We start from the raw sequence: 23,750 nt of genomic DNA, 5'->3' as shown, positions 1-23,750 counted from the left end.
TTGTCTCCCAAATAAACAAATAAAATCTTTAAAAAAACAACTTTTTTTTTTTGAGATCTTTGAATCTCAGCCTTGCAGTTTAGGGATCGTGACTTTGTACTAATATTGTTTATATTTACACATTTGGGTTCTTCTGCCATAATATAGTATGTGCTGGGTGACTCCTTCCCAGGAAGCCCTGGCTCCAGAAGTCTTCCACTATCTCACCCCACCCCTGAGTTGCTCCCTCTGTATCTCATAGCCCACGGGGTTGGTGCTGTCCAGTCCGAGATCCTTTGAGATGGATATCTGCTGCATAATCCCACATAACTAAGTCATCTCTTTGAGGGCAGGAATAGTGTTTCTACTTATCTGATCTTCTTAGTAATGAGTACAGAGTTGAGTATACAGCTGGTGCTTAATACATGTGCCTGCATGAACTCTGCTGACTACTCTGATTCTCCTTCTAGTCTTGTCTTGGCACGAGAAGAGGGAACGTGGTGTAAGGATATCAAGCTCTGCTCAAATCCCCACTTTCAAGTCTTTGGGGTACATACCCAGGAATGGAATTCCTGGATCATATGGTAACTTTAATTTTTTTGAAGAACCACCACTCCGTTTTCCACAGTGGCTTCAAGACATTTTAGTTGTCATTATTTCTTCATCCATTCATTCATCAGACTAATAATGAATGAGTGGCATCTAGATACAGGCACCCTGCTAGGTTCTGGGGATACACAGGGAGGCCACAGTCTGGCAGCATATAGTAGGCCCTCAGGGACTGGCAACAGTTACAAATGCACACGTTGCCACCTAGCCTATATCCGCATTTAACTCACCTCCCCTGGAAACTCCTCCTTGTCCCCCCTGCGGCTCTCCACCAACTGGATGACCCTTCCCCAGCATGGTTTCCTCTTGCCCATCCTCTCTGAAACAGAGTTGGAAGCTCCTTCTCAGACTCCCCCTGCTCCAGCCTCTCCACCTGCCTCAAGACCACTTTGAATCAAAGCACCTTCCCCGAAGCTCTTGGAAGCTCTCAGCTATTATTAAGTTCTGACTCACCAATCCTAGATTTCCAACCTCTCCTTACCCCCAAGTGTCCTCACACACCCCTCCGGCCCTCCGTGCCTCCATTCTGGTATCTCCCCAGCTGCCCTGGAGTCCCTGTGGGGCCCAGCCTGCCTTCAAAGGACAGCGAAAGTTGGATTTTCCATCCAGAAATCAGAAACCCAAGTCACGTGCTTTTGTGAAGTCTTTCCAGACGGATTCCACCCTGGAGCTGCAGGTGATTCCTATTTTACCAAATCAACGTGCATTTAACCAGTTTCTGTACATGAATCCTCTCTCACCACCCATTCCCATTATAAACTTGAAGACTGATGTGAAATGATGTGAAATGAGCTCACGATCGTACACCCCTGAAACTAATTGAACGCTGGCTGTTAACTGGAATTAAAATTAAAACTTAAAAAAAAAGAAGAAAATGAGCTCATGGAAGGCCTCTGAATGTTCTGCTGGGGTAACCATGGGACCTCATGCCAGTGACCTAGAGGGTCCCCTTCGGGCCCCGTTTCCGCAGGGGGGGTTTCAGGAGGAGTCAAGCTCAGCCTCCCAGAGGCAGAGCGGCGGCCCCACTGGAGGTGAAGCAGGTCCTTCCCCCTGGGCTCCTATGGTGCAGCTGGACAGACTTGCCCAAGGGGCTGCTCCGGGCTCTCCGCCCTTTGCAAGCCAGCTCGCCTCTGCACGGTTAATGGATACATTCCCTTCTGATGTCTCCTGCTCACATCAAATCACACGGTTTCCCAAATCCCGGTTTTCTCAAACTGAAACAATGGGGAACTTCTGTTTTCCCTTCTACTCCCCACCCCCCACTCGGTTCCCACAGCTTCCTTGCAGGCCCCTCGCCCCATAACAGGCTGGGAATTCAGGCTCAGCCAGCTGGAAACATTAGCATACCTAAAACCCACATTTACATTTTATTACTTTGTAGGAAGACCACTTACAATACAACCTACAATAAATGGGGGAAAAGAGAAATTGACACACGTTCTCCTGGGCGGAGGGTGGGGGCTACCTACCTATCTACCTATGCATTATTTTTGAGACTCTTTTTTTTTTTTTTTTACATGAGACAGTGGTAAATGAAGTAAGCAGGCCAGTGGTGTGCCGGGTGTCTTACAGCACCGTGTTTCTGCCTCATTTACCCAATTCTTTTTTTTTTTTTTTTAACCAGAGGAATGTCTCCCTAATGGGGAATCCCCAGATTTTGCATTCAAAGCTCTCCCAATGTAGTTCCTCCGGCTTTTTGTCTTGTGAGTTTCTCCGTCAGACGCAGCCAGGCTGAGAAGGTCCGCGTTGGGATGCTGGGATGGAACCCGCAGTGCTCCCTGTGGGCTGGGCATTTCTTAAGTTCAGACCCTGAGGAAAAGTCCATCGCCCCAGGGCACCGATTGGCCAATTTTATGCATTAGAAACTCTACAGTTAGTTTAAGTAAACTTGCTGGAATTGGGTTCACGGCTATCCTGTTGATCCAATGAGCTGATGCTATGTGTCCCCCACGTCTATTACATGACAGCAGGGATTCCCAGGACCCCTGAAAAGCAAGGGCCACACAAGTCTTCGAGAAAACTCCCCTTAGTCGGTGTAGCTAACCCTCTCCTACTCAGCTCACAGCTCTGCAAGGATACAAGCGAGGCTGCCCCCACCCCCACTGTGAGCTCCTCTCCCCTCAGCCAGCACCATCTGCAAAAGGCTGGTGACACCCTGGGACAGCCTTGCTGCTCCTGGGGGGGGGGGGCTGCTCCCAGGGCCGCTGCTGTAGACTCTCCAGAAGGAAGGCTGCGGGGGGTTGGGGTGGGGGGGGAGGCCAGCCCTGCACTCCACCCGGACTCCACCCCCTCCCCTTCTCCAGGGGCGGCACTGCTACTGGGGGCGCTCTCCCGGGCCCCGTGCACACACGTGTTGCTCAACCTCTATCTTAGAAAAAGAAAAAAAAAATTCTTTGGAACTAGGTCACTCTTCAGTCACCACCATATTTGTCTCCTTCCTTTTAGAGTAAAATTCCTCAGAATAATTATTGATGTTCATAGTCACCACCTCCTCTTCTCCCCTTTTCTCTTGAACCCTTTACCATTGGGCTTTGCTCCCACCATCCTCCTCTTGCCAAGGGTTACAAACGGTACCTACCAGTTACTTCTCAGTCCCGACCCCCCTACCTGTCAGCAGCATTTGGCCAGGTGTAAGCTCCCTCCTTCTAGAAATACTTCCTTCCACGCCCCCCAGCCTGCCTGCCTCTGAGTCCCCCTTCCTGACTACTGTTTTCAGGCCACTGGGCTAGGTCTTCCTTAAGTTCAGCCTCCATCTAAGGCTTCTCCTTCTCTAGGGCTGTGCTCACACCCAACGAGACCCCACCTCGTCCCTGTTCTGAGAAACATCCCTGTGCTGATGAGCGTCCACCCTGGCTCTGAGCTTTCCTAGGTGGGTGACCTTGGACAAGTCATTTAACCTTTGTGTGCCTGAGGCTCTTCATCCATAAAATGAGGATAATAACAGCACCCATTCACAGGGTTGTTAGGAGGATTAAGTGAGTTAGTATTTGTAAAGCACTAAAACAAGTCTGGTGGGTTTATGTAAATGCTCTGTCCACCGGGCCAAATTCAGCTGGGCCTTTCCGTCTCAGTGTAAACGTTATCTCTAGATTTCTGGGCACCTTCTTCTTGTGGCACTTAGAAAAGTGTGATCCATGCCTTTCCTCTGTGACTGTTGACTTGAGGTATCTCGCTGCTGCCTGGTTAGCTTCCGGAGAGCAAGGACAGTGTCTTCCTTTGTTACTGCTTTATCCCCAGCACCCAGAGTCATGGGGGGGCGGGCAGGAGGGGCTTCAATGAACAGTCACTAGACAAAGGAATGAATGACAGAACCCATGACTGGATGGGTTCTGAGTGGCCACTGTGGTCCCTTGGGGCTTAATGAAGGGGTGAGCCTCTCCTAAGAAAGGGACTACCGAAGGGTCATGATCAGAACACACTGAAAGGCTGGGCCGTGGAGAAGGCCGCAAACTCACCTCACCCTAACCCCTACGGAGCCTTCTCCGTGCCTCTTTCCCTGGCTCCTGTGCCCTGGATGGCACAGCTTTATCCCACGGCAGTGGTGTTCTGAGGCACCTGACATTCCAGCTGACCGGTAAGGTGTGGGAGCGGGGGGGATCTCTGTATACCTGGACCTAAAACTCAACAATGGGCAGATGTTCCTGACGTGGACTCACTCCGGCCAGCCTGATGCCAGGGGGGCGGTGAGCGAAATGCGGTCAGGCGGACATGCCATTGAGGCCTGGCTCTGCCCTTGATCACCTATGTGACCCTGGGAAGAAATGCTTGGAATTCTGGCTCTTCAATTATAAGACAACAATACTCCAATGCAGCTGGGAAGGTAACGTGAGGCACCGTGCTTAGCACATTGTGGAAATGCACAGTTTGACTTCCCTCCCTCCGACATGGAATACAAGTCTTCCCTAGGTCATGAAAATGCAGAAACTAAGAAGCTCTGGAAAGGAGGAAAGTTTGCTCCGTGAATCACACGTATTTCACCTTGGATAGAGTGAAGACAAGCATGATTCGATTCAATTCAACTCAACTCAATGAAAAACTACTTATAAGGGCCCTGTGGTGGGCATGGCGTAGGCTACAGCTTCAGGGGAAGGTGGAAAACTCCAATTTCACAGCTCTCCCTTTTTGTTTTTCTAGAACTTTGTGTCTAAAGCAATAAAGGACTTCTTAAAGCCTTTCAAGTCCTGCCCTGTCCAGCCCATGATTCAGATGGAACAAGCTTCCGATGAGGGGAGGAAATTAATATTGCTTGAGTCCCGACACTGTCAGGTGCCCTCACACGCTTTTTAGTGAAATCCCCACCACCGCCCTGTGATGTAGTTATTCTGAACATATCACTGGAACGAAGCCCCATCTCAAGACTCCCAGCAGGCAGGGCCTCCATGAAACCCGGAAAATCCCGGAGCCTCAGAGCACACTTAATCTGCCATGACTCGGGGGTGGGAGAAAATGCCAGAGAAACCGATTCAGACCGATTCCTAAGCCCTAAACAGACGGCACCACCTGTGGTGGGATCCAAGATAAAAACACTATGAAAAACTTGCATCTATTCAGAAATAAAAATTGCTTCTTTCTGTGTGTTTCCAAACACGATATTCTGGATGACTTTATCAGAGCTGCAGGTTTTTTTCCTCATCGCTTTGGGGCCCCAGACTTACTGGCATCCTAATGAGGCGCTCGCCCAGTCTCCCTGCTGGGCTGGGCAGCAGCCAGTGTCCGCCGTGTCCTCGCAAGATCAGGGGTGAATGAGCTTAGGCGAGGCCAGCCTTCCCTGCTGATAAGGAGTTGATTGACTCTAAGCGTTTCATAGGGGCACCCCCTTATAAGCACTATTTAGAGAAACAGAAAAACCAATCAGATGAGATAGACAGATAGCTAGAGAACTGTTTCAAGGTCAGTGGGTCTGGTTGGATGCTCAAACTCGCCTTTATTTCTTTTCTCCTGTCTCACATGAAAAGAAAGACATGAGCTTCTCTGTGGGTCCATGCAATAACTGGGTTCAGGTAGAAAATCCTGGTCCCCCTTTGAATAAGCTCCCAGTGCTCAGAGGGCTCCTTGAGAAATTGTTAACAAATCCCTGTGGTCTCAGACCCAGCTGCTTCTCTCCAATTGGCCTTGTGATCACGATTTTGAAAACCTCTGGGAAGATATTGAAAGAACACAGTCTCAAAATAATAGGCAGCCTCGACATTCTAGAGAATACATGGCAAAAAGAATATAACGTCCATTGTTGGCAGGGATATAGGGAAACAGAGATTCTCAAGAACTGTTGGAGAAAGTGTGAATTGATACAATCATTTTTGGTTTTTGGGGGGGGAGAGCAATTTACAAAACCTATGGAAGTTTTAAATGTGTAAATATCCCCTTTGAGTCAGTGACTTCGTGTCTAGAATTTCATCCTACAGAGGTCCACTCACACAAGTGCTCACAGGTATTCACCGCAATCGTTTTTATGTTTTTTAAAACTGGAAATAACTGAAATATCCATTAATGAAGGAACGCTTAAATAACACATAGCATATCTGTTTTATGGGATACTACGCAGCCCTTTAAAAAAAATAGGGTTCAAGATCCATCTACATGAAATGACATGGAAAAGAAGGCCACAATTACTCATTAAGTTAAAAACACAAGTCTTCAAACAGTATGAACCAAATTGTCATTTTTTAAAGTATGTATGTACATATTTGTATAAGCATAAAAAACATAGGAAGATATTAAGTCATAGGGGTAGGGGTGGAGGGGGTGTCTCCAGATGGTAGGAAGGAGGTGGAATGGAAGGGAATGGGGACTTTTATTTGTTGTTTTTCTATATCCAGTGTATAAAAGTTCCTATAAGGAACATATGTGACTTCATAATAAGGTGTTTGTTGTTGTTTTTTTAACAATGTCCGGAGGCCTTTGACAAGGGGCCTTATGATGGTGCTTCATCAGCAAACATATGGCCCGATCACCTTCTTGAGAGCTGTTCCTGAGCACGATTGAACCCCAAGCCTTCAGAGAGACTCGTGCCCACCCGCTTCCTGTGGGACAGGCTGTTCACTGCACTGCCTGCTTGCTGGGGACAGAGCTTTGCGGTTTACACTGCGCCTTCGTGACCTTATCTCCAACAGCCTGCGAGAGAGACAGGACAGGAATTTTTATTCCCGTTTGTACAGGGGAGGCTCGGAGAGGATCCTGCACCAGCCACCCCCCCCCGTCACGTGACTGGAAAGGCCAACAAGCGGACCGGGAGAGAAGCGGGTAAGCTGCAGGCTCTGTCTCCACGGCGGGGGCACATACCTCTCACCGGCACCAGACGTGTGGCCAGCCCGGGCCGAGCAGGCTCTCTCCAGCCGCGGCTCTGTAAAGAACAGCTCACGTTGCCTCTAACTCTCCATTTTCAAGCTACCTGACACATTCCAACAGTTCAATCTGACTTGTCGGGGACCCATTTGGGCTCTTGAAATGAGGTCTGCCTTCGACCATCTGTTGCTCAGTAATGCTTTCCTCTGGGCTGAATCATGTGTCTCCCCAGCCCCAAATTCATATATTGAAGTTCTGACAAGCCCCCCCGCAATGTGACCATATTTGGAGATAGGGTCTTTAAAGAGGTAATTAAGTTAAAATGAGGTCATGAGAGTGGATTCTAATCCAGTATGATTGGTGTCCTTCTAAGTAGAGGGAATTTGAATACAAACATGGACAGAAGAAAGATGACGTGAAGACAGTGGGGGTGGGGGGTGGAGACAGACATTTATAAGCCCAGGAGAAAGGCCCAGAACAGATCCTTCCCTCGGGGCCCTCAGAGGAAAGCAACCCTGCTGACCCTCGATCTCGGACTTCTAACCCCCAGAAGCAAGACAGTAAATGTCTGTGGTTTAAGCCACCTGGTCTGTGGCACTTTCTGATGGCAGCACTAGCACACGGACGCGTGCATCTCTCAGAAAACAACTGTGCTTTCTCCATCTCCAGCTCCCTGAGAGAGGACGTCACCATCCTGCACCAATCGTCATCTCCTCTAGAATATTCTCAGGAGACCTGCATGGAAACAGTCCAGCTCCGCAAAATAACCCGCCCATCCCATGCTAAGAATTCGTTAGGTGGCAGCCCTTCACAATGACTGGGGGGAACAAATGTGTGCAGGCTAATTCTAGAAGTTTATTAACTGGAGGTGAAGCCTGGCGTGAGCGCTTCCAAGAAGGGTCTGGGCGCCTGAGAGGATGAAGAACCCAGCAGAGCTCTGTTTCGGGGTCCCCGGTCTCTTTACAGACAAAATGAGACCCCTCCCAGTAGGAGTCCCCCAAAATAGGGAGCCTCTTAATTTGTTGCGAAGAGAACAATTTCCGTTTTAAACGTATAGGTTTATGGCGCTTATGATAAAAAGAATACTCAGTTTTAGAAATTTTGGAAAATACAAAAAACGAAAAAAGAAGAACGTCGCCATAACCCTACCACCCTGAGACCGCCTCTGTTTACATTTTTATGCACTTTTGCTTTGTTTTACATAGTTTTATTGCATAATTGGATGCAGAGTTAGATACACAATCTTACATACTTTTTATTTTAGAGCATTCCTCCATGTTATTACAATCTCTCTATAAACATCATTTTAAATAACTGCAAAATATCCCATTACGTGGATCAGTTTTCCCGAATGTGAACTGCAGAGCATCTGCATTGGAATTATATGGGGTATGTTAAAAATGCAGATTTCTGGATCTTATCCCAGACCCATTAAATCAATCTCTAGGGGTGGAGGCTGGGAACCCTCATCCTAATAGTTGTCTCAAGCAACTCATCAAGCTACAAAAATTTGACCACCACTGGAACTGGTGTAACCACAGCTTCAGATCACCTTACCCCGAACGCTGGACATTTTGGCTATTTGCAATTTTTCCGTTTATAAATAACTACATGAAGAACATCTTTGTGCATAAAGCATTTTGTAGATTTCATAGCATTTCCTGAGGATGGTTTCCCAGAGGTAATATTATTTTGAAAGATGTGAACTTGTTAAAGGTTTTCGATAGACACACAACACGCCTATACACACATTTAACCACGCAGTCTGCTCGGGTTTCAGGGAGAAGTAGTTGCTGAGTACTTCTCTATATTCCTGGTTTCTACTAGCTTTTATTTTCCAGCTTTCTTTTCGATCGTGTTCTATCTTTCCTACTGAAAATATTGAGTTAGGTCCCACCGAAGCAGGCAAAAATGACCAGACGGTCAATAAACTCTCCTTCGTTGGTGCGTACGAGATTCTGGCCTGACCCCATGGCAAACCAGCGCAGCAGATAACCACGGCACTCTGAGGATCCCAGACACTGACCAGAACCCAAAGTGGGTACTGCAGCCCCCAGCGCACCAGGACAGTGCTCTGCTGGGTTCAAGGCAATGCCCAACACTGGAAGGCAGATGCACGGTGAGAGTGAGTGCAGGTAGGGGTGGGTTCATTCTCCCTGGTGAGGAGGAATCACTTGTAAAGAACAAAACACAGCAGCTGGCAAGATTTGGGGATCCCAATGAGGAAAATTGGTGCACAGAGTCACAGTGGGCTCAGGGTAAGGTAGCTTGCAAGCTGCCAAGGGGTCAGAAAGAGCCATGCAATGAAACGTCAAAAGCACGGAAAACGTACTGTTTTTAGACTGTGTGTTGAAATGGCTTGGGGGAGACAAAATAATATAAACATACGGGCATCCTAAAGCAGCCCGCTCTGCCACTGGATCAGGGCAATGAGACCCCGTGCATTTGTTTAACCAGGCTTTACGTAGCATTTACCATGTGCTCGGTAGGCATCGGTCTAAAAGCCTTACAAATGTTAACTTAGTCAATCCCCATAATCAAGTCTACAAAATATCATCACGCCCATTCCACAGATGACAGAGACTGAGACACAGAGAGGTTAAGTAACGTGCCCAAAGTCACACAGCTAGTAAGTAATGGAGCCAGGATTTAAATCCAAGCAGTCTGGTTCCAGAGCCCTTGCTTTTGGCCATTCCTCCGTTCTGCCTTGGGAGACAGGACTAAGATGTTCGGGAACGCAGCATCAGAAAGGAGTGAATGAAACCACATAGAGCCAAAGCCAGAGGCCACTAAAGTGGCGTTCAGAGCAGAGATGCCGTCTGCCGACCCTCCCATGCCCACGCATTTTAGAAAACTCAGCTTGTTCATGACAAACAAGCCTTTCTGCACCATCTTCTTCTACCCCCACCCGCCCCACACCTTTGGTCACCCCACCTGCTGGCCCAGACCGTAGTACCTAGAGTGGGGCGCCCTCTCCCCGGTACGAAGCTTCCCTGAGTGACTGCCTCTGCGTTTTATATGAATGACTGCAAAATCCATCATCCGACCCCTCGGTCCTTGCCTCCAAGGCCTTCCACCACTGCCACTAATTATTTGTGCTATAAAGTCGCATGTGGAAACAATCTAGAGGATCTCCCATCAAACCGGGCTGGCTGGCAGCTCACACGCCCAGGCTGGAGCAGGCCTGCCTCCCCTTTTAAACAAACACATTAAGTTAATAACAACACCGACCACGTTTGACAGCCACGTTTACTAATTAATTCTCATTTGTTCCTTCTGTTAGGAAGGGGGTAGGACTTGCCCAGTTTACAGAAGTGAGGCTCCAAACCGATTTCTCTTAAGGTAGCACCACAAAGTTCCTGGAGAATTTGACTGAGAACCTTCCTCCCTGTTCAGCCTTGCCCTCTGAACTGCTGGCCCTGTGTACCTTTACCATAAGCTCCCCAGAGGCCCGTGTTTGAGATGAAGAAGATCCTAGAATCTCCGCCTGCTCCCTCCAGGTGGGGGCCAGCCCAGCCCCTTGACAAGAGCTGAGCCCCCCCACCCCGCCGCCGCCCCCCTCACAACCATTCCTTCCGTTCACCAGGCAGGACCAGTGCATACAGGGATCTCATTTCCGTCCTCACAAGCTTTCCTAAGGAGGCTTGATTATGATCCCTGTCACAGACGAGCAACCCTGGCTGAGAGGTCAAATGACGGGCTCAAGATCACACAGCTCAGAAGCAGCAAGACCTTTTGCCTCACCCTTTGCCCAGGGAGGACTGGTTAAGAAATTTGTTCCAAGTGATGTAACAAACAGCTTCCCGGAGAACAGAAGTCCCCATGCCCAGCCTTAGGCTCTGACCACAGAACCCGCCCTCTCTCCCCATACTGGCCTCCACAGGCCTTTGGGCTCTGAGCATTTCAGTGATGAACTATTTGTAAGCTCTGAGGGACGGAGGGCAGACGCATTCTTTGGATAAAGAATGCTGCTGCCTGGGCCAGACCCCCCGCCCCCAGACTAGTGTCTTTGGGTCTCCACTAGACTTCGACCCCAAGTTCACGGCATCACAAGGTTAGGAATGGTCATCTGCCCACTCCTCTTGCCCGCCACTCTGTCTTCTCTCCCTTCTCTAACAGGTACTGAGCATTTTCAACCTGCTAAGGATTCCACCAGGACCAACCACTGACATTCTAGATCATGTTTCGTTCTTGCAACAATCCTACAAGGCATGTATTAGTATGATAGCGCTGGTTTTACAGATGTGAAACCCGAGGCAGAGAGCTTTTTTGTGTGACAAAGGTCACACGGCCGATGTGCAACCCCCTGGGATCTGCCTTCAGACTCCAGGGTTTGGACACCTGTCTCCAGCTGATAGGAGACACCTCACACAAGCCCCCACCTCTCACCCTCTCATCACAGACGGTGCTGACCTCTCAGGGCCAACGGCCCTACAGTCACATTTTTCAGCTCCTCATGGCCTGCGAGGCTGGATGTAGTCATGTGTCATTTTTCAAGGAGACTCGGGGGCTCCCGTGCAGAAACCAACACCCTCACCCTCTCCCGGCTGCCAGGCAAGGGCTGAGAGCCCCAGGTTTCTGAAGTTGTACTAAGAAAAAAAGGAAGCGCCCTTGGCTTCCTGCTCCGTCTGAGGCTGGCTAACCACGTCCCACCTGGGACCAGCATGGTGGCCAGGACCCAATGAGTAAGAATACCACCGGGCTCTTCTCGAACCTCAAACCTCCATATTTTCCTCAGGCCTCACTAAGGACCCGCAGCCCTGTGACCAACAGCACCGTGTGTATCCTCATGATACCTTCCTGAACCAGAGGGAGAGGGGTGGCCAAAGGGACCCTTCTCCTTCTTTAAAAGATGAAGACACTGCGTCACAGAGGGGAGATTGAGTTTGCCAGGACGGAGTAGCAAGAATGGAAACTCAAGTCCCATTAGCTGTGACGGGCCACAGCCCACAAGACCCCTCCATTCGGCACCCAGGTCTGAGAAAAAATGAATGAGTTTCTAGGTCTCTCAAGGCAGCCGGACTAGAGGTGGTTCCAAGGCACTCGTTTAAAGAAGGGCGGAGGCCCTCGTAGGAAAGAGCACGAGAGCTGGCCTGCACAGTTGGGCCTCGATGTGCAGGCCCGCGTGCCTTCCCCTCCCCGTAACTGCACTGCCTCAAGATAACAGCCCTGGCCTCCTATAGACTCCGCCTTTCCTCCACGCTGGGATCCCAACGCCAGATAAGGAAGATACCATTTGCCTAGAGAGCTTGGTTTTAACCCTTTGCTAGCCCGCCGTGCAGGCCTCCACAGCAAGCCCCATGTGGGGCATTTCTCTCCTCCTTGCCTGCCTCAGACGGATCAGCTCAGCAGAGAGCAGGTCAGAGGGCCCTGCAGACGCCAGGAGGCCTGTTTCGTGGTAGCTGGCTCCAGCCCCCTTAGAGGATCTCCCCAGCCTGAATCTGGGCCTTCGAACCTCCTTTGAGAGAGAGCCCAGCAGATGAGCAAGGCCTGAGGGGGTAGCCAGGCATTCTGAGTTCCCTCTTCACAGCCCCAGCTCCTAACTCTGCCCTTCCAGGCTCTTTCCCCCAACTCCTTTCCCTCCACTGGCTTCTACGACCCCCTGCCCAGCCACTTGGTCCCCTCATTCAGGCCCATCCAAGAAAGCCCCTAGGCCTCACTTTCCTCCCGCTGGTGGATGGCTTCCGTAGAGAGCACTAGAACTGGAAGGACCCCAAAGAGCCACCATCGGCCTTTCCTATATGAGGAAACCGTGACCCAGAGAGGCTAAGTGACAGGTCTAGGGCCACCTTTGGGTGACAGCAGAGCCAGACTGGTTTCCAGGAATTCAAGAAATGTTTGTTCCCCGAACCTGCACACAGAAAATCAAATTAAGATAATTGGGACGGCAGGTGCGGCTAAGTGGAGAGCAAGGTTTACCCATTTACAGATGAGGACACTGAGGCCCAGAGAGGAAAATGGGGCTTCCCAAGGCCCCACATCCACACTGTTTGTTAGTGTCATCTCTTAGAGACAGACTAAATGGATAAGAGGTCCCTAATCCTATTGGTGACAGCTGATGTCCAGACAGCGTGATTTTGTAACCTCAATTAGTCACCTATTAACCAGCAGCTCTGAAAATCCTTCTGCAGGGCTGGCTGCCACAAATCCCTCCAGCTGTGCGGTACTGTACAGCTCTCCGTCCCCAGAGAGCTTTTCCCTTGGGGACTCAGTTCCCAAGTCCAAAAAGAAAAAAGGAGTAAGAGCCAGATAGTACTTTCATCTTTTAAAAACTTTAATGAAGAAACTTCTAAATTATTTGAGTGGCCAATCACTAGTTGCCTGGAGAACTCCTGCTCATTGTCCAGCTGTGGGTACCTTGGCACTAGAAGGCCTGGCTTGACATCCCAGCTCAGGAACTGTGTGCGCTTGGTCAAATTTCTTAGTCCCCTGGAGCCTCAGTTTTCTCATCTGTCAAATAGGAATATTACCTCCCTTCCCACCTTTTTGTGGGATTGAAATTAGAAAATGGACATAAAAGAATGCTGTGATTTCTAAAATTTTGTACAAACAAAAATTATTATTATTTTTTTTTTTTTTTTAGAGTGGAGCAGGGGCAGAGGGAGAGAGAGAATCTTAAGCAGGCTCCACACCCAGCACGAAGCCTGACACAGGGCTCGATCTCACGACCCCTGAGATCATGACTGGAACCAAAATCAGGAGTCGGACACTTAACCAACAGAGCCACCCAGGCACCCCGTAAAATTATTCATTATTAACGTAATATTCTGCTTGTGTCTGAGAAAGGCCCTTCGTGGGGGAAGTGGGGGGGATTAGGCAATTCAGCCAGGTTGCTCCCATCAGCCTGATTTAATGAGCTGCAAAACCCCAGTCATTGAAGAGTCTCTCTCATTGTGCCTGGCTTGTTCCATCAGCTCTTTCGGAACCCAGCAATCCCCAGCTCACCCACCAACCCTGCGATCCCCAGCTCACCCACCAGCACGTGCCACAGTTCTTCTCCCCAACAGCTGTCAGACCACACTGACCACAGAGGACAGAGCATCCAAGGGCTCCCAGGAAAGTGTTTACCCCTTGCCTTCTCCCACTCCCAGGTCCCCTCCACTGGGCCAGCTGGGGAAGCTGGCAGGGCCCAGCCCTTCCCTGCACTGGTGTCAGAGGGCACCAGAGGGCGGCTGACCCCCTCTACTTCTTGCAAGCAAAGTAGAGTTTCCAGTCCTCTCCGGTGGGTTGGGGGCTTCCTACAGGAAGGCTGGAGGGGGCTTCGGCCAGTCTGGGGGCAACAACCCCTTGGTACCTCCCATTTTCTGAACCCCACACTACATCAGAAGGAGGGGCAGGAATAGCATTTACTAAGCCTCTGTTATGTATTGGGCATTTTGCCCACGTTAGTGCTGCTTCCCACAACCCAGAGACATTATCTCTCCGTCGAACAGATGAAGAGAAACAGGTTCCAAGATGCTCTCCACAATCACACAAGATGGAAGGGACGGAACAGAATGTAAATCTAACATTCTCACATCTCGGTGTGGTTGTGGGGGTGGATTGCATCCCCCACGGTCATTTCCTGAGTCTATATATAGCCCGTTTACTGGAGTAGATGAAAAGAAAAGAAAGCCTAAAATTCTATGGACTTCTGGATTTTTTATATCATTATCTCATGATAAATACTGGAAGTAAATATAAAAATAGTTGCTGTTAGCATAGATATGTTTAATTTTGTGTTACCATCTCAGTAAAAAACACCAAAAAGTTTCCCTCCTAACAATTTCCTGTTCCAAAGTAAGCAGCTAAGCATATAAACAGCAGTAACGAATGTTCAGTGACTTACTGCGCCCAAAACCTTGTACAGGAATCTCTCCTTTAATCCACCAACAGCCTATACAATAGCTCCTCTTGTTACCTGTTTTACAGACCAGGAAACTGAGGTGTAAAAGCGATTTCCTCCAGGTCACTGAGGTGGTTAGAAAATGTGCACCCCATGGTCTGATGTCGGAGCCTGTACCCTGACCCACTAAACTTAACGTTACCAGCTCTGGGACTTCCTGGCCGGAGAATAGAGCTCGAGCCAATGAAGGTACCTAGTGTGTGCTAATCGCAGAGCGTCTATAAGCTCTCGATAACCAGGGAAGGAAAGGGGAGGGGAGGATGAGTAGGGGCAAATGGATGAGTTGCTGACAGGTCTTGGGGGAGACTCACACACATGGAAGGGTTGAGTTGACCATTAGCAAGGTATTCTGGATCCTTCTAACTGCTGCCTTATGAGGGCAAGATGGGGACGGTGGGTGGATGCAGACAGCTTCAAAGGAATGGGGTGCTACCTGGGTGAGCTGCTTCAGAGGTGCTGACCCCTCAGGACAACATCACCAGTCTGTGTCATGTCACACCACCCAGGGCTAGGCTGAGGGACCAGCAAGGTGCCTACCACAGATGAGGCTGGGGCCAAGAGGAACCCACGGGAGGCAGCCCCAAACCCACAAGCATTCGGGGAGCACTGATGCTGGAAGGCAACCAGCCGAAGCTGACAAGGGCTCTGCCCCAGGAGTTACCAGCTAAGCGCATCTCAGAAATGACTGTGGTTCTCATTTCTCTGTAGAGGAAAATCTCCTGGAGTCTTTCTACCTCCCACCCCAACCAGTCCACCATTGCTCCCATTTTTTTCCTCCCTCCAGGTCCTCCTTCTTCCTTCTCTCTGCCTGCCATGACCCCCCCCTGCTGCCTCTGAAGCCTCATCTCTCACTACTGCTTCCTTCCCACCCTGGGTCTCATGAAACACCACGACTTTCTTTTTCCCCCGAATATCCCACTTTCTTTCTCCTCCCGAATGCTTCCACCTGCAGTATTTCCTCTGCCTGGGATGCTCTTTCCCTGTACCTCTCTCAGTTGTTGAGACAATGCTGCTCACCCTTCAGAAAGTCTTTCCCAGCCACCAGGAAGGTTAGGTGTCTTCTAGGTGCTTCCATAGCACAGCCTGCCTTGGCCCATGCTTCACGGAATCACTTAACTGCTTTGAATCTCCATGAGGGCATGGACCGTGTCTATCTTTTTCATTACTCTGTGCCTATTCCCAAGCACATAGCAACTGCTCTTTGATGGTTTTCAGCTCCTCAGATCATAGTACAGTTCAGACTCCATTTATTTCAGGGGGCCTGAGGGATGCAGGGCAGAAGAAGCAAGGCAGGCAAGATTTGGATTCGCTCAAGCAGGTTCCCATAAGGCTTGTTGGGGCTGGAGATCTTCACCCAGGTGCCCAGACACCCAGGAAGCCAGGTGACAGGCAGAGTCATCATGCCCACTGCTTTTGGGGTGAAAGGCCCTACTCCATGTGTGGAAAGCCTTGTATTTCAGCTCAAGCCATTGTCTAGCTGGCTTCTTGCAGGAAGTCTGGGGGTGGGGCTGGGAGGTAAGAGGAGATCTATAAGCCATCCAAACCTCAGGCAGCTGAAAGCAAGTCTCAGTCCAGGAACCCCGCACTGCCTTCCACCCACAAAGCTCCTTCACCCCACCCCCAGAGATCAGCAAGAACCCAAGCTTAGGTAAACAAGGCCACAGGAAAGCAAGCATCCTTATCTGTTATCAGTTTTCTTTCTCCAGCTCAGCCACTTGGCTGGAACAGCAACCAGGAGGTGGGAGCTGCCCGGACTCCTCCCCTTCTCTCCCTTATCTGTTCTCCCTGGCAAGCTTCTCCTCCCCCAGGACTTGAGCTCCCTGGGGTCAGTGCTCCCACCAGCTGGAGAAGAGAGGCAGGTCCTATCATAACAACTCAAGTCAAGGCCGAGTCTCTGATTGTCTGCACTGGGGAGCCACCCTCCTCCCTCCTTCCTTCCCCCAGGTCCCCTCAGGATGGGGTCACAGATGTGTTTATCTTGTTGGAGGAGATGGGGAGGGGTGGCGGGCAGCAGTCTGGAAGTTAGTTGAAGGATAGGATGTGGAGAGCCCATGGGGTCTGAAGCCCCGTCTTTGACACCTAGAACAAGAGGGTTGGATTTTGGTCCTCATGATGTTCAAATGTCCAGTTGGAACCAGATGGAGGAGAGGTCGTTACGTACAAGGTCTCTTCCTGCTCTAGAATTCTGTGACAACCATCTAGAAGGCTGTGGGAGGAAGGTTGTTGGCTGGGGTGAGTCTGACTGTCTCCCTGTCTCCTCTTCGGATTTCTAATTACATAAGCCTGGTACTGCCCCAGAGAGAAGGGGCAGCCGCTAATACTCTCCAGACTGTCACATCATACCAGAAGCATTCCAGCCTGAGAAAAGAACTCTGTGATTCTGAGACATAAGATTCCATGAAATGAAAATATCTGAGCCTCATCCCTAAGAAAATAGATTGTTATACTTCTCACACCAACTGAACTATGAGGAGAAGGGCGAGCTCCTCCTTCTCAGCCCTCCAGGTGCCCTTCCCTTCCCCCCATGGCATCCAGGGGTCCCTGGAACAAGTGAAACAGGGAGAGTGGGTGCACGCCGCAAAGGCAAGGCAGATGGGGATACTGATGGAGTGGGGCCCCTGGGATTTACAACAGCACAGTGAGAGCCAAGACCTGGCCAGGTCAGGGTGTTTGGGATGGACATGCTCCCTGTACGAAAATAAACAGAAGCCCTAAACACCCCAACCAGACATCAGGACATTTAAAAACTACAGTTCTGTGGAGGTTCATTTTATGGAAATGAGAGGGATAAATGTATGCCTCTAACCTGGTGCTGGAAAGGAGCCCCAGGGAGAGCAAGAGGTTGAGAAGCCAGCTTCATGGCTAGTTTAGGGGTAGGCAAACTACCATCCCCCAGCCAATCCTGGCCCACTGCCTCTGTTTGCAAATGAAGTTTTCTTGGAACAGAGCCACACTCGATCATTGACATACAGTCAATGGCTGCTTGCACCACAACAGACTTGCATAGTCGTGACAGACAACGTGTGATACGGCGTGCAAAGCCCGAAATAGTCAATGTCTGCCCTTTCCAGAACAAGTTTGCTGACCCTTGGGCTGGACACACTGCATCCCAAAGCAGAAGGTGAAGTCCCAACTCACCCGGATCCATCAGAGACACACAAGTTCTCTGAGTGTGTTCATCTCCACACCCAAAGAGGTCAGAACATGGCACCTGGATACCCCTTGGCTGAGGCAGGGAGGGTTATATTGCATCTTGAATCCATTTATAATTCATTCAGCAATAAACATACATTGAGGGGCCTGTTCTTAGCCTTTGGGATATACCAGTGAATGAAATACACTTGTCCCTCCAGGAGCTTCTTCTCCTGGACGGGTCTATAACTCCCTCCTAAGACAATTGTCCACAACTAAATTCTGAGGTCTCTACACCTCACAAGAATTAGTGAGGCGGACCCCAATTATGGCCTAAAGCAGAAACTGACTTTTAGGACCTTTTTTGTGGTAAATTTTATTATTGTTCATTAGAGGAGAACTATCCTTTGCTCTCCCAGGAGAGTTTAGGCTCAGCCATATGACTTGCATGGGCCAATGAAATGTGAGCAGAAGTGACAAGTTTTAAGGATCAGTGAGTGAGTCATCGTGTCTCTTCCCTCTGCTATGAAACTGTCAGAGTCCCAGATCAAAAAGTCCCAGCGTTTGTCCATCAGCCCAGGAGTGAAAACCACGGAGCAGACCTACAGCCAACACACAACAGACACGTGGTACACTTGAAATTAACCTTTGTTATCGCGAGCCACGGAGATTTTGTGGTTATCGCCACAGCATAACCGCGCACACCCCGACTTCATTTCTGCACACTACATGTGTCCCAGCCCAGCTGACTATATGTTTGTCTTCTAGTGCCCCACGGACTCTCACTGCGGAAACAATCACCTGATTCCAGCGGATGACATCAAATTCTCCAGACTTCAGTACCTTCCAGCACTCTTCCTGTACAGCGCAGCCCTCCCCGTAGACTTCTCACTACGTGTGGGGCGCCTGCGTGGCTCAGTCAGCTGAGCGTCTGACTCTCGATTTAGGCTCAGGTCATGATCTCAGGGTCTTGAGACCGAGCCCCCCATCGAGCCCCATGTTGGGCTCTGTATTGGGCTCCGCGCTGAGCGTGGAGGCTGCTTAAGGTTCTCTGTCTTCCTCCCGCTCTTCCCCTCCTCCCCACTCACGTGCTCTAAATAAATAAATAAGTAAATAAATAAATAAAGACCTTTCATTAAGTTTGTTACACTCAGAGTACCCCATACTTCTTTTTATGACTCTTAAGGGACAATGTCTTGTGGATCTGGGTTGTAATAGGACATTTTTTTTAAATAGGTGGGACCATCTACCTCACACTTTTACGTCCTAGCCTGGAAATTCTAGGTGAGGCCACTGGACACACAAAAACGACATCCGTGTCCTGATCTGCCAGTCTTGTGAGTTCAGAATCATACACGTCAACCTTAATTGTGCTTTCCATGTAGCCAGACCAGATCTGCACATGTGGGCCCAGCCAACTTTCCTCCTCCTCATAGGGTCTCCTGTTGGCCCCTTTGTCCCATCTCTCCGTGACAGGCAGTTCTCCCCTGTGGTCCACCATTCTTGTTCTTTGCTACATGCCCCTGTTTCCTGTCAAAAACGTGTGTCTTCTGGGCTTCCGCATACCTTCCTCTGGCTGTGTTACATCCCTGGCCAGCCCAGGGCAGGCTGCAGATGCCGGGTGAGGTTTCTGAAGCTAGAATCCCCAAGCTGGAAAGATACGTGTGCTGGTGGAAGAATAGCGGGGCATTTACCAAGGCCAGGATTGGGGCTGCCCCGTGTGCCATTTGTCAGGAAGGAGGCTGAGATCTGAGTCAGTGTGGGAAATGGGTTCTGACCTTTGGGGCTGGCAGACGCACAGAGCCACTGGCAGAGCAAGATGGAAAGGCCAGGGGTGTGCCCAGTAGGTAGGACAGGTGAGGAAAGAAACAGATTATTGTGATGCCAATAAGGTACCGGAAGTTCTGCTCTCCTCCCAGCCCACAGCTCCCCCTTCCTGGGAGACACAGAGAGAGGGGTTCCGCCTCCTGGCCTTCCTGGGAACCCAGGTAAGCCAGCTGTGGGAGCACGCCTCTGGGAAGGGGAGGGGGCAGGATTAAGGGAGAGGAGGCGGGGCTGCTCTGAGCCTGTCCCTGCTCTCACCCCGCTGCAGATCCCTGCTGGGTGGCACATCCCAGGGCAAGGGCTCAGTCCCGGAAAGAGGGAGGAGCAATGGGCGGGTCAAGGTGAAGGCCCACCAGGAAGCAGATGGGGTAGAGACAACCGAAATTCTCCACCTCTCCCTCTTCCTCAGCTAACAGGTACAAAAGCCCTCTGTAAACTGTGAGACACCATGCGAGTGGGAAGCATTGCCATGGCCACCATTGTTATTCCTTCTCCCTTTTACCCCAGGGGTCAGCCCAGGTCTGTCAACACCAGTGCTCCATCTTTCCTTAAGGACGCGCGGCCCCATTCCCAGGCTTGCAGGAAGCCCTGTGGTCTGTGGCATTCGGAGTTCTTGCCTCCCTATATCACTCCTGGCCTGGAGGCTCATCCTTTCGTACTGCCCACCCAAGTCCCCATTTCTCCTGAAACCACACCTCATTCACACTTCTCCTGCATCCCTTCCCATCCAGCTGGAGATCAGCTGGAGGTCAGCAGTCACCAGGTCTGAACCCCATGCTGACACAAAGAGAGGTGCCATGTGGGGGATTCCAGGGATGGTTCTCAACAAAGCCCTGAAGTCCGTCAATTGTCTTCCTTGTCTTTAGGCCCCAGCCCTTTGTCCCCAGGCTACTACCTTCTCTGGCTGTCCCCAGCATTGAGCTTCACTGCCCTGCCCCACTGTGGAGCCCACTTTTCTTAGGCAGCACCCCAAACCCCATCCCTTTACTGGCTTCCTCAAAACCTACCAATTCTGTGAGCCACCCTCTCAAGCTCTGCTCCCCTCTTAGGGGCAGCCCCCTAACTACCACGGGACCTCAGTGGATGCTTAAGAAGTATCCAGCGCCATGCTGAGTGATGTGTGGCTATACGTGGGACATAATCCTCACCTTCAAGGGAGTTAAAGAAATAAACACATACCTGGAGAAAGATAGTCATTCAAGGCCTTGGCGGCCATGAGTGGAGCTCTATGTTCTATTCGTGGAGGTCTATGTAGTTCTGTGCAGCTCAGATGTGGGGCCCAGTCCTTCATGGAAGATGAATTTCATCTGGGCAGAGAGGACGGGTAGGCCTTGCTGCCCTAATACATTCCAGAGAGATGAAACTCTATCCTGTTTGTGAAAGACCTCCGGGGCTGAAGTTTTCATGGCAGCCCAAGAATCAGCAGGCTGATTCAGCCATTCACTCAGCCGTTTTCCTTTTGGCCTCTACCAGATATGGCTGTCCACTGCAGCCTAAGCTCCCCACTTGGCTCCAGGAGACGGACAACAGCTGCTCACCAGCCCCAGGGCCATTGCCCTTAGTGGCCGAGAAGACAGGCGGTCGGGGAGCACCGATGTTGCTGAGCTGAGGAAACAAGGCCAGATGGGCCTTTCGGGAAAAGGCTGAGTGAACAGTCATCTGATATCTGCCTCTGGTTTCTGTGACTGACAGACACTTAATTAACCACTATACCAACAAGGGGGCGGGAGGTGTTTGGGGTTCTGCTGCAGACAAGAGAATCCCAAGTGTTCTGGGTTAGTGAGGATGGTCGGGAATGAAAACATGGCCTGCTCGTGGGAGGAGATGGCCCCACGGTCCCGGGGCCATTGCATTTAAGCCTCCACACTGAGGAAGCTGCAAAATGAGTGTAGTTCTGTCGTGGCCTAGGGCATGGACCCAACCAGGGCCACTGAGGGCCGGGCCCGTTCAAGTGCAGGAGCGGGGAGGGTGCCCCCGGGGGTGCTGCTCACAGCCCCAAGCCCCAGACCAGGCTTCCTAAGAGAAACACAGAAAGAGCCAAGTGGGAAAGGATGTCATCTTCCTGTCCTGTCCCCACCCCCTCCCGCCAGCCTGTCACAGGCCATTGTTTACTGAGCACTTACCGCGTGCCCCTCATCGTGCAGAGACCTCATCTGACCCTCCCCTGACTCCCATATCAGACGTGTAACCCCCACTGCAGACATGAGCAAACCTCAGGAGGCTGTTGTTTTTCCCAGAGTCACACAGCAAGAAGTGGCCCAGAAGCCCCCGCGTGGACCTCTGGCCCCATGACTCCCACAGCACCTCATCTAATGCCCACCAGCTCTCCGCGAGGACATTCACTCTCAGGCTCTGTGTTTCACAGATGAGGCTACTGAGGCTTCAAGGGGTCAAGGCCTTCCCCAAAGTGACACAAGGAGCAAGAGGGCAAAGTCAGGATCGAACCCCTGGCTTTCCAGCTTCTGAGCCCACTCTTGGTTTCTTGTTGTTTTTTGGGTGTTTGTTTTTTTAAGATTTTATTTATTTGAGAGAGAGTGAGATAGCAAAAGCAAGCAGGAGCAGGAGGTGGGGGAGAGGGAGAAGCAGACTCCCACTGAGCAGGGAGCCCAGCGGACTCTGGGATCATGACCTGAGCTGAAGGCAGATGCTTAACTGACTGAGCCACCCAGGCGCCCCCAGAGCCCACCCTTGTAATCACCAGTCCTTACGGCCTCTGTCCCATCCCCCACACAAGGAGCAGAGAAACAGCCTATTTCTTCCAAAAAGAGTCACCTTCTCTGAGGATGATGTGATCTGTAACATGAAAACGCACTTGTGGGAAACACACCCCTGTAGGGGCCACGCGGCAGTGCTCCCGCAGACACAGGTGTGAGCTTGGCAAGCACACAGACAGGGTAGCCCCTCACCCCACACGATTAAGTGGACTGGGCTTTTCATCTGCTGCCCTAATTTTAAGAACAGATCCCTTTTGAATGTCGTGCGGGCACGGAGCACGGAGGAGTGGGCGATCACCATGCTGTGCTTATTACAGGTTCGTTGTTACTGGGTGGGGAGAAAAGCGGCCTCGGTAAAGCATAAGGGCACACGTACCAAGAGGCTGTGTCCCCGACACCAACAAGCTGTCACAACAGACAATGTGCTATGAGAGAAACTCACCTCACACGAAGGGAAGGAAGGGGAGCTGCAGGAACACACCCGGACCTCCAAGGAAGCAAGGTGGCCAGGCCTGCTGCGGCCCTGCAGGGGCCCCGCCTGGGAAGTCTGGGGAGGGCCGCATCTTCTGACTTGCTTCCATTGCACGACCTCCATACTCTTCCTGGAACTGTCTCTTCAACCCAGGAAGGTCCACCTGACTCAGCCGTGTGAGTCGTACGAGAAGCAGCCAAAGAGGGAGAAACAGACCCGTGACAAAGGGCCAGCTCCGATCCAAATCCCCTCAGCCACAGAGGACTGAAGACCTGGCTTTGTTTCCTGAGCTTCCACACTGCCTCTCCCCCACGGCACCGGCACGCCTGCGGGATGGGAGTGAGGACACACTAGCAAGTCAGGCTCCCAGCTCGGCTTCGAGGTCCTGTAGACACAGGTCCGGGGCTGCTTCAGGCCTGGGCCCAAGCAGTGGAGGCAGAGAGGGAGCTCTGGGGGAAGGACCGCTGGAGCAGAGGAAAGCAAGCTCTGGCCAGGCCCCTCCTCTGTCCTGTGCCTTGTTAAACAAGACGGAGTAGAACTCGGGCCTCCCATAAGCCCCTCACCCACAGGTCTCCACTGCAAGTATGAACAAGGGTCCTCCCTGTGGCCCGTCCCTCTCAGGTGGTCAAGCACCACATTTCTCACTCTATGATTCCTTGCACCTTGGTCTCTCAGGCTTTTCTCATTTATTTAATTTTCCCCGGTAATCTCTATACCCAACGTGAGGCTTGAACTCACGACTCCAAGATCAAGAGTCACGTGCTCCTGGGGCTCCTGGGTGGCACAGCGGTTAAGCGTCTGCCTTCGGCTCAGGGCGTGATCCCGGCGTTATGGGATCGAGCCCCACATCAGG

The 23,750-nt window shown here is 50.9% G+C and overlaps 1 long non-coding RNA gene across 1 annotated transcript in view; it reads right to left on the bottom strand.

Moving 5' to 3' along the window:
• Positions 1-21,086, bottom strand: part of LOC125282857 (uncharacterized) — a 77,373-nt gene extending 56,287 nt beyond the window's left edge. The window contains exon 1 of the long non-coding RNA XR_007190259.2: positions 20,891-21,086. This is a non-coding gene — a long non-coding RNA (uncharacterized LOC125282857). The remainder of the gene's footprint in view (positions 1-20,890) is intronic.
• Between the last annotated feature and the right edge of the window lie 2,664 nt (positions 21,087-23,750).

The sequence above is a fragment of the Ursus arctos genome, unplaced genomic scaffold (genome assembly GCF_023065955.2).
Source record: "Ursus arctos isolate Adak ecotype North America unplaced genomic scaffold, UrsArc2.0 scaffold_25, whole genome shotgun sequence".
NCBI classification, from domain to species: Eukaryota; Metazoa; Chordata; class Mammalia; order Carnivora; family Ursidae; genus Ursus; species Ursus arctos.
This window is presented reverse-complemented; position numbering and strand designations above follow the sequence as displayed.